At 34.3% G+C, this 12,128-nt stretch overlaps 1 protein-coding gene across 1 annotated transcript in view; it reads left to right on the top strand.

Moving 5' to 3' along the window:
- CNTNAP2 (contactin associated protein like 2) overlaps positions 1–12,128 on the top strand; it is a 1,631,342-nt gene that overhangs the window by 602,230 nt on the left and 1,016,984 nt on the right. The window lies entirely within an intron of this gene.

Below are 12,128 nucleotides of genomic sequence, written 5' to 3'. Positions count from 1 at the left end.
CATTCACAATATGTAGAGAAATATGGGTCCATACATTGTATTTTAAAATAAGTAAAACTGAATGTCCTTAAAGCTTTCACTTTATACTAGTGATTAAAAGCAACCAAATAGTATCTATATTTCACAAAATAAGAAACACAATGAGTAATACAAGAGCAGAGACCCATTAACACAGCATGGATTATAAATAATATGTATGCAAATAACTGAAAACTTCTTAAATGAAAAAGATTGTCAGAATGTGTTTAAAATTAAATAATATATGCATAAATATATGCACACACATACATAGTGAAAAATCTACAAAAATGACAAAGCTACATATTCTGGGAAAATATTACCCAAAAAACCCATTATATTTTGATGTTTAATCAGACAAAACTGTAAGAAGAGAGAAAGAATCATCAAATGTATGCTCCAAGATGCCAGGAGGTTTTGTCTATATTATTCATTATTGAATTTATGTGACCTAGAAGAGTGTCTGGCACATAGCAGGCACTCAAAAATATTTCTTGAATAAATAAAGAATATTTTAGAAACAAAAACCATAAAAGCGATAAACAGTAGAAAAAATTCATCTTATATTGCAAAATCAGTGTTTTAGGTAATATGTGAGTCACAAAGTTTATCTACTAATTGGCATAAAATATGTATATTAAAAAGGTAAAATGCATGGGCATTTTATAAAAATTGTGAATAGATTCTTTTAATAGAACAATACAGATATATAACAAACCAAGGATATAAGAAAAGTAATATTATTTAAAATATTATTTTGTCTTCATAGGACATAACAACTAGAAAATAGGTCTTCATTTTAAGCATACATTGATCATTTATTAAGTCAGGAAGAAAAAATGATAGATTACAAATCAGGTATTATATAGGTTATAGATTTGTACCTCAAGAATAAGAGTATAGGAAAATAGGAGTAAATTTTGAAAATGTATAGATCACCAGCCCCCTCAGAAATCTTTGTTATTTAAAAATGTGTCTCAATTCCATCATTGGGGGGGAATAAAAGCTCAAAATTTGAAGAGTCATTTTAAAGAGTATGAAACTTGGAGGTCTGTGTCTCAAGGCTGTATGGATTATGCCTAAAGCTTTACATGGGGTAAATTCTTAACTTCAACTGCTTTTGTTTAAAAAAAAATAATAATAATAAATTGAGCACTCACCCAAGAAATTAAAGCATAGGAAAGTAAGAACCAAGAAATTATAAGGGAAAATGAAGAAACATTAATAGCCATTAAAAGACACCTATCACTTACTGTCTTTGTGGGCTGAATACCACAGCGTAAGAGATGGGGCTGTGGCTCCAAAGTGGAAAATGGCATTTAATGGAAAAGTACTACCAGGATCTACAGAAATATAAATTTAAAAAATGTAAGAATTTAAGTCTTGAAAAACTGATTTATTTACTATAATTATCTGGATTTAAAGAAGACACTGCCAATTGATAGTGATAAATCTGCGTTTAAAAGGTTTAACATTCAGTTTTTCAAGAACAAGAACAGGTAGTCAATCTATCTGGGGCAACAAGTAATGAGGGTTAGGGAGTCAAATTGATTAAAGTTATGAAAAGGGATCCTTTATGGTGTTGGAAGGAATAAGACAAGTTTGTAAAAAGAATTTTATAGATGCAACTAAAAGGTAGTCAAGAGATAAATAATAGATACCCTGATTTAATTTAATCTTTACATTTAATTCTTATACCATTTAATCCTTACATCAATTCAGCTGTAAAATTTTTATTTAAAAATTTCTATCATAAGCAATTCATTCATTTGTTAAATAATCATTTTATTAACATTTACTAAATTCCAGAAGTTTCTCAAGACACTGAAGGTACATCTATTAGAGGAAACAGTTGACCTGAATTCAACATTTCCAGATAGCAGATTTGCAAATTATATATCGATCTTGCTGATAATGACTCTGTGTGAATTGGAAAGATTACTAGATTATTTCAGGGATGACTAAGTTAGCAGAAATGAGTAGATAAGACTTGAAGGCAAATAAAATAGTCACTAGTAAGGCACTTTTTATTTTGCTTTCACTCACTCAAAAACTATTTTTTTGAATACCTATTATAGGACAGGCACTGAGCAAAGGACATAGTACAGTGACAGGCACTGAGCAGTCACCAAGGCAGACAAAGATTTTCCTTGGAGCTTACATTTAACCAGGTAATATGAATAATAACTTGAACAGCAATGATGATAAATATATATACACACACATAGAGATTTCCAGATTAGAATATGGAGAAAATAAGCATAGTGTTATAAATCAACAAGACCCAGTTAGATGGGAGGAAATGTTCCTTGAGAAGGTGAAATTTCATTTATGTCACAGAGGGTGAAGGGGAGCCACCCTGGCCAAGAGCCAAAGGAAGCAAATTTCAGGCAGGAGAATAGGAGAATCCGTTTCCAGAGGTGAGAAAGGCTTTTGGTGATTCAGGCCTCGGAAGAATGAACGTGGCCAGAATATTGGGAGGAGAGGGGAGAAAATGGCTGCAGAGGGGTTTGGAGAGGTAGGAAGCAGCAAGATCTAAAAGGCTTTATTAAGCCATAAAGAGGAGTTTGCATTAATTCAAAGGTAATCGGGAAATCATTGGAAAACTGTAAACAGGAGTGACATCTGATTTATATTTTAAAGAGCACTCTGGTTTCTTTTGCTAAGAATGAATCAGAAAGAGACAGGAGTAGAAGCAGGGAAACCAACTAAAAATTCATTCATTCAGGTCATGAATATTTATCGAATACCTATCACGTCTGTGACATAATTTAAATTTTGAATGACACTATGATATGTGCAATGGATTTATAAAGGTCAACCGGAACAATGACAGCGGAAGATAATTTAGAGATAATTCATTCTGTCCTTACGTACATTGTCAAATCCAGGGCAGGGGTTGGAGGGAAGGTGTTTCTTTCATGCACAGTATTTATTTGCAGCCGAAATGGAAGGTAGAGGGAGCCTGACACGGAGCAATGGAAGAGGGAAAAATATTACGTATTGTCTGTATGATGTTATCAAAATGCCTTATCTTCCGGGACATTCGTAAGCCTCACAGTGCTGTCCTGGGCATTCGGTGAGACATTTCAATTCAGTCAGGATTACTGAGCACCAACTGTGGACAGACACTACTCCAAGTGTGGAGAGCACAGCGTTCCTTGAGGTAGGCTCAGTCCTGTACAGGTGGTGAATATAGATATTGCACCGTAAGGGTGGGGGAGTAGGGGCCCACTGGGGCAGAAGTGGAGTGCCACGTAAGACTTCCAGGAGAAAGAGATGTGAGTGCAGACGAATGGTAAGTGGGAATGGAGCCAGCAGGAAGGGAGAGAGGGAGCAGAGAGCAAAGTACCTTGTGACGATCAAGTGCTGCTCAAAATAGAAAGTGTAGTAATTATGATCATTCTAAAAACTTGTAAGGCAGACTAAAATTTATTTTCCTCGTTTCCTTTCCATTTTTACAGCTCTCAATATCAAATATGCCCTTACAAGGAGAGCTTCTACAAGTTTAATCACTGCATTTGATAAGCTTAGAAGAGCACTTATGATCAGTGATCTAGTGAGGTATTTTTATGTCTATCATTTTTCAGAACCCAGAATGATGTTCTACATGGAAAAAAAAATGAAAATTGTTAAATTAGTTATGTTAATGATACTATATTTTGTATAATTAGGTGCTGAATGGTTTTGTGATTATTGGGGGAAATAAGATTTTTAGAGGAAGCAGAAATAATATAAATAAAATGAAATAATATTTTCATTCCTAAAAACAGATGTTACCCTGACATCTTTGCCTGCTTGTATGGTTAATCCTTGCCACGAAAAGTCTTCAGCTTCTATTTTATGTCATTCTTTCGCATAAGAAAAATATTTCAAAGTAATTCTTAAATTGATGACAAGAAGCAAGGAGGCAGTAGTCTAACATAAGTAATTCCATGGAGAAAGTCACACATGGGTAGATTAAATGTGTGGCATTGCCTGAGGTTCAAAAGTATCAAGAATTTAGCAAAACAAGCCCTTATGTATCTGTTGTAAAAATGCACACGTTGCCACTATTTGGATCTAGCTGCTTCCTCTGCCTCTCCCCTAAACAAAGCGTGAGCAATAAATGATGTATAGACAATTTAAATGGATAACTTTAATCATTTAAGATTTTAATCTTACATGGAAGGTTACAGCAATTATTCTTATTGCCTTCAGAACTTCCTTTTACAAGGAAAGCGAAAGAAGTACATAGGGATAGAAAAGAGCCAAAGACATAAGTGATTATATTTGTCATTTTTTTTAATTACCATACTCTCGTAGACTGTGTTTTATTAGTGTTTTGACAACTGACCTTTCACTGAAGAGACATTTTCTCAGCATTAATTGCAAACCAAGCATTTCTATAATACTTGTGCTTGTTTTGCTCAGGATAGAAATTGTCGTACTTGGTTATGCTCTTTTACTCTGAGTGTATGTGTGTGTGCATGTGCTTTTCCTTTATGTTTCTTTGATTTCGAGAATACATGCATTCGGGTAGAATGATTCCAGAACAAGTTTTTGTAAACTCAATTTTCCTCTTGTCGCCTTCATAAAAATTTGACGGATTCTGTCTTAATGTACTCCTCAACCTGAAAATCTAAGTAGATTTAAAAAGGAAGAACTTAAAGCCAAAAGCCCAAGAAGGGTTTGCTTGTCTCATAGTCTTTTGGCTTCACTCGCCTAACTTTTCAAAATTCCTCTGACTCTAAGGTTCTCTCTTCTTCTGTCCACTTTCCATTTAAGAAAAAAAAAAGAAAGAAATACTTTTTATATCTAAATATCACCCAACTTCACTTTCAGAGCTGCCAAAATTTGCTCTATCTCTTCTAAAGTTAGAAGAAAAATTGTTGTTGTTTCAGATTTAAACGAACAAAACGATTGCAATCCTGTAATTTTTTTTGCTAGATCTCTATCACGGGTGTGTACTCCTCTGTGCAGTGGGACTGTAAGCCCTTGCCTCACGAATGCATGGCAAGGAGAATACGGGAGAATATAGGGAGGGTCTGACCCATAAATATTTGTTTTCTAGTTTTTAATCCAATGTTCTAGCAGTTTCTAATTTCTCACTTTTAAAGTGAATTGGTGCTCTCATCATTTTCTCCTATATGAAAGTTACTTGTAAACAACTGTTTCCATCTGAATAGTCTTCTCATGTTAAATGAAGTGTACATTCTCACTTTCAATTTGTACTTGAATCCCAACCATGGCGTCTTAATTATATGTTATAATTTTATATTTAAATCCCTTTATTTAAATCAGAATACTTCGCTCCTCATCACATATTCTTGGTGTACAGACAACAGAGACCATGGAAAGTTTTTCTGAAGTCCTTTCCCGTTACATTATCATGTAAATGGCTGGGCCTGCCTATCTTGATTATACTTTCTTCATCACTCCCCATATCCTTCTTGGTATCTGGTTATATAATTCTATCTGGGACTTTTTCCCTCTCTCTGATTCTAATTTAGATCTGAGTATTATTGATGGAATTGGCCAGCCTCCAGGCAGACATTTCCTTTCTGCATCTCATTAGGCGCTCTCAGGTGCCCTAGCCCAGCGCCTATCACTGTGGGTTTATTCGTGGGGTAAAACGCCAAATCACATTAAGTGCTGCCAGCCAGCAATTTAGCCAGCTATTCACACCCCACAGCATATTTTATCTTCCAAAATTCCAACTTTCATTGGAAGCAAAGATGACCAAACATGCCACCTGTGTCCCAAGGATTTTCCTTTCCAAAAAAGGACAGAGGAAAAGATGGGGTCCCGATTGTGTCTCGTACCAGGACACATTCAGAGGACGTCTTCGGCTCTCTCTCTAAAGTACTTCATTTCGCATGTTATTTGATTTCAGCCTCTTAAAAATAGTGTGTTAAGTCTAGAATCATCGTCCTAGCTCGTCAAATGAAAAAAACAGGTGGAATGGTGAAATGATTTTCCCAAAGCCCCACAGAGAGTTTAAGGCAGCAAAGATGCAGAATCCAGGGCAGACACTCACCTTCATTTCCGGAATTGTCTTTTCCACATAGAAATAACTCTGTTTTTCCCTGTCAATTACCACTTATGTTATCTATTTCACCCACAGATGCCGCTGTTTTGAAATGTTTTTATATCAAACCTCATTTATTAAGTTATGATTTTCCACCTTTGCTAATTAAGCAGAAGTTCTGATAAACATGAGTTAACCGAAGTTATTTAAAAAACCTTAAATCCAGCCAAATGAAATGAATCTTAATATTTATATTAGTTCTTATATAAGTAAATGTAAACTTTTCTTAAGGTTTTTGAACATTTCAGAAATGATGATGACTTCGTTTCTCACCTGGGAGACCTCACTCACATATCACTGGCCCTAACAACCGTGTGCTTAATTCTGGTCAGACATCGTTAATGATATTAGTCCTAGAATTACACGACGGGTGTTAGCTGCAAATATGTAATATCTTAGGTGAGAAAAAGTCAGAAATTACTAAAAAAGATTTCATGAAAATCCTCTGCATACTTGAAATATCAATTATGTATGTTGTTTTGGCAAGTCAAATGTCCGAATGAATTTTAATAGTTTTGTTATATTTCTGGTAAATTCTTTCTGTTTTATAGTAAAATGGCACTATGAAGGGTCTTCTAACTTGAGTATAACAGCACTCAAAAATGGGAAAATCCCCAATGGTTAATGACAAATACATAGTACTAATAAATGAGAATCAGGTTTCCTACTGAAACGGCTGTCTAACAATTCTTGTCAACATAGCACTCCCGGAGGACACACACCTTATCAGTGAAGTTGGCACAAGAACTCATATCTATTTTTTCCCTGTTCATTGCTGACAATGTTTGTGATATAATTTTATATACACTTTATACACATTCTAATCCTCATTGTCATTTCTACCCATTTACTGATGTTTTTGGCAAAAATATGATTTCCAGTTATTTATTGCTGCATAGTGAACCACCCCAAAACTTAGTAGCTTGAAACAACAACATTTATTTACTAGTGAATTTGCATTTTGGGAAGGGCCAGTGGCAATGGCTCATTTCTGCTTCATGTGGCAGCAGGTGGGGTGGCTCAACCTGGAATGAAATTTCCTCACATGGCTGGGCCCTCGGTTCCTCACTGGTGCCTCTGTATAGGCCTCCATGGGTCTCTCACAGCCCACACCATGTCACCTCCTTGTCATTCTAAGGTCAAAGCAGTCACAGAGACTACCTGGTTTCAAAATGCAGAGACATAGATTCCACCTCTTAATGGGAAGAGTATCAAAGAATTTGTGGTCATCTTTAATTCACCAGGGTATAGTCTCTCAAGTTAAGAGACGAAAGATGAAGTCGAACAAACAAGTTACGGTGGCTGCCTATCCAGTCTTCAAACATTTAGCCATCAGCCACCAAAATTCTTGCCAGACAGGAAGCCAGGAATTATATTGTAATTCCTTTAGTGATTTAATTTTTGTGTGTAAATTGTATAACTCGAGCGAATAAAGTGACTATTTACAAACTATTTCAAATATACACTTCTGAATATGTTTCAATACTTGACCTTTGAAAGTTTAATCTGGATGTGCAGAAACAAAACAGGTTTTTATAAATATACTATATATATAAATTCATAGGAAAAGTTTTGATAGATCATAGTGTCAGAAATTGGTGGGAAAAAGTACATCTATTGCCATAAAAACATTTTACACATATTGTATTTTGTGGTCTGATATGTATATGTATATATATATTATATATAATATATATGTAACATAAATGCATTTGTTTCATATCTTTTGCATTATATTTTTTGTCCTGGGAGAAAGAGGTGATATTTTGCTTCCTTTGTTTTTTCTACTTAATACTGGTATATAATGAGCTATTTCATATGTTGTTTTATAATCACATACAAAACATTCTAATACATTCCCTTTAGCTTATTCAATTTGGGGCTTTGGATTTTATAATTTTGATTAACAGATGTTAATGTTCCCAAGAACATTTATAATGCCGAAGAAAGAGAATCAGAAATGGAATGATGTAATGTGTTTTTTTTGTTTGTTTTTTTTTCAGGAGGGAAACAAATAATTTCCTCTCTCCTGGAGCAAAAGTATGCACAGGTTAAGAAAAGGACCTTTCTAAATAGGCAGAGTAGATAACTGCCTACATATCTAGCTTCCTGTCTGGCAAGAAGTGTGGTGAATGATGGCTAATTGTTTGAAGCCTGAATAGGCAGCCACCATTACCAATTACACTGCCTATCTTTTTAGTATGGTCTTCAAGGAATCTAAATATTATTCCTGTCCTCTTACATTTCTACCTTCAGGGATTATTTGTGTATTTATGAGTTGAAGATTAACACACTAAGCTCTCACTAACTTCCAAATAGCTGACTTTAGAGGAAGAAACTCTGAAGCCAGATGTAAAAAGGCATCAAAGGCGACTTCCATATTTGGGAAGACAGATACTCACGAGTTATGTGAACACTTAGGAGGCTATTTTGCTGTCCTTTAAACAGTGTTCTTGAAATATGTGTTGATCGTTTAGAGAAGATGGTAGATACTGTCTATAGAAACTGTGTGGAAGGGCCACAGGTAGCTCACCTCCAAAGGTGTTTAAGTCAGCTATTGTCATTCAATTACAACCCATTGCTGACCTCAGACCCCACACCAAGCAACTTATTGAACCATTTCTTCCAAACATTTCTACAATTTACCTGGAAAGGGTATAAAGTAAACAATATTTTTTTTCTGTCTCCTAAGTTTCCAGTGACATACTAATGCCTGTGGGATATTTTAGTGCTCTGGGTAACTGTTCCTTAACCCAGGTCAGTCGACAAAATAAGGGCCAAATTGCTTTATATAGGAATCAATACCCTTCAAAATCTGTCTCCATTTATATTTCTAAATTAATCTTCTGTTCCTAATCCATCCTGCACCCCATGCTTTAGCAATGTTTAACTCTGTGGATCATTTGTTTTCTGTTGTTCTATGAACTCATTGTTTTCTCATGCTTTGATTTTTTTCACAAACAAGTTTCCAGGCTTGGAATATTGCTACCCCTATTGTTCACCATGAAAAATAATTCACTTTAAAGTGACAACTTTGAACAGTTTAAGTGTATATCCCCTTTACAGTGTTAGTTTTGCTTTTTATTCGGCTTTTTTATTACCTTGTACATACCAATGTAAGAACAGATAGCAAACTGTTCTTTATACTTAATTTACTTATCTCTTTGCAAAAGATTTATTTTTCTATAGGTTATCTTTATATACCCATCAGGTATCATTTAATTGGTGCTCAAGAAATATAACTGAATTGTGTTTGCTGATGGCTGACCTTGACTTGAGAATATTTAATAATTGAGTTGTCAAGAATTCTAAAGAAATCCTCGCAAACACTATAGAAATTGTCAGTTCCAGTGCTGGCCTTGTGAGCAATTACTCCTTGTCGAGGTTACCATAGGCTCCTACATATATTTGAAACTACTATAAAATAATTCTTTGGCATTTATATTGTACTTGTAATTCTATCTGTAGGGACCAGCTATTCTTTCTTGTACTGCAATACTTCTTATGATGTAAGAACAAATCGTTCTTAATCTAAAATTTCTTAATGTCTTCAAGAGATTCACAATTTATCCAGCTGTATTAGGCTTTTATTTTTCCTTCTTTCAAGAATTTTTTTTTTCCTTGCAAAGCCTTCTAAAACCACTTTGACTGACTTTTACTAAGATTCACCTATGATCTAAAGGTACAAATAATGAGAAAGTCTGCAAGAGCTGTATGTGTGGAATTCAATAAAACCTCATAACAAAATTATGTATTTCTATAGTTATAAAAACACAAGGTTGATACTCTTTGATATGAACGAATTGAGTCATTCGGAAATGTAGAAAAATATTACTAGATGAAAGATAGCTTTTAGATGAAGACAATAGCATTACAGACACATAATTTTTTAGAAAAATAAAAAGCAATGGGATGCCTTCAAATTGTTCATATTTCAAAAGTTAACTTAGTATCTCCTGGATCCAAAGGACATGATTAAAGCTGTTTAGACCCAGTAGAATAAATTCCTATTTCCACATTAGTACTTATAACTAGTCTATATAATCAGATATACTAAAGTATTTGTCTGTGGAGAATTTATCACAAAACGTTGCATTTTCACATCTACTGGAGATCTGTGTATAAATTAAGAATTCAAATAAGACCTTAGATGATCAGTTTGCTTCCTCCAAGAACTGACTTTTTTCTCTCCAACTTTAAGGTAATTTATTGGGATAAATTGTGATATGAAATGCCACAGATATGGACAATTTTATTTAGGTCTAAGGAACAAAACGAGCTTCAGAGTGGAGGAATAGGGTACAGAATCACACTAGAATCCAGACCGATTAATTTACACCTCCAACATGAATAACTTTATTTGTTAGTCTTTGGTATTTTATAATTATAACAAATGGAAGGTGCACTTGCTCTCGACCCCACTTATCCCTCAACTGTATATGTCCTTCCAGGCAATGCGTGCTTCTTGCTCGTACAGGAATAACTTCCTGTTTTTCCGTTTTACCTGGATGACATCTACTCATCCCTCACTGTGAAGTCCATTTATCAGATACTTTAGAAAGTCTCCTCACAGTTAGTTTAAGTACAAAATTTTAGTCTGTTCTCCAGAATATCTTGTGAATATCTATCTCTACATTTTACACTTTGCATTAAGATAACTATGTTTCATGTTTCTCAGCCACTATACTTTAACTCTTGAGGGCTAGACTGTGTCTTCATAGAAAGTAATGAACTAAAGTTTGTCAACTAATTGACAAACTAAGCAATGTGGAGTAGAATAAAAAATAAACCCCAGCAAAGTACAATAAGAAAATATAATCCTTTACTTAAACAATGCTGAATTGTTTAATTGGCTTAATTTCTTCTGTTAAAATATAATTTTAAATCAATTAAATTATGAATTCTAGACAAATAGAAAGTAAACACTAGTCAAAGTTTTTATTCAACTTATTAATTAATGAGGGGACTTTTTAAGATATTAAAACTGGGCTAAGTACATTTAAGGAGTTAGGTGTATAGAGAATATTTAATAAATGTCTATTAAGATAATAGTTTGGATGAGATATAAAGTTGTATAATGTCTACTGGAGAAACGAACCATCAACTTTCAGGTTATTGGTTCCACTGGACAGAAATTAGTTTTATACTCAACATAAGTAACTTCAGTTTATGAGAGTGTTGCTATTAGATGAAAATCTTCAAGTTGCTGTCTTATTCTCAACCCACACAGAGGCGTCAAATAACCTAGTAGACAAAAAAAAGCCCAATATTGCACTGAGCTAATACCCAATAACCTATTTTACCTATTTTCAAGTTTCATGTGATTTTTCTGGCACTTATTGTTTAAGTTGAAAGTCTCAAAATAAAATGGAATGAGGTGGGCCATTTGTGAATTTGGAGCCCAGCATTGACAAATATATTGGTATTTTAGAGATTTCTGATATCAAAATTAGAGTATAAAAATTCACAATTTAAAAATTTTGATAGTAAATGCAAAATATTTTAAAACGTTGAGTGAAACAATCCCGTTTATGGTTTGTGAAGATTGAGAACCACCAGCCTGAGATCTCTATGGCAGAATCCAACGGTAACAAAGTTTTCCGGCAGAAACTGGATTTCATACACTGCCTTCTTGCTCAGCACACACACACTGAATTTTTTTCTCGTCCTTTAGGAAACACCTCTGCTCTGTAGACCTTTGAGAGCCAGTTTGCCCCAACAAATTTGTCTCTGTCTTTGCTTAGTGCATATCAGTGATGACAATCTCTCACAGCTCTTTTCTACTAAAGCAGTATCTCAAAAGTCAATAGCTCCGCCTACTCACCACAGAAGCAAATGACCTGAGTGAAATTCCAAGTTAGGCTCATTATTTCAAGTCTGTAAGAGATATAGTTGTGTAAGTTTAGTGTGTTTTTAAGAATTTTATATGTTTCCCTGGAGATGAGAGAAGAAAACGTTTTGGAGCATGATTCAAAATTTTCCCCATAACTTTAAGAGATATATAGATATAGATATAGATATAGATATAGATATAGATATA

The sequence above is a fragment of the Pteropus alecto genome, unplaced genomic scaffold, assembly GCF_000325575.1.
Source record: "Pteropus alecto unplaced genomic scaffold, ASM32557v1 scaffold48, whole genome shotgun sequence".
Lineage (NCBI taxonomy): Eukaryota > Metazoa > Chordata > Mammalia > Chiroptera > Pteropodidae > Pteropus > Pteropus alecto.
Note: the sequence above shows the minus strand (reverse complement) of the source record. Positions and strands in the feature narration are given on the sequence as shown.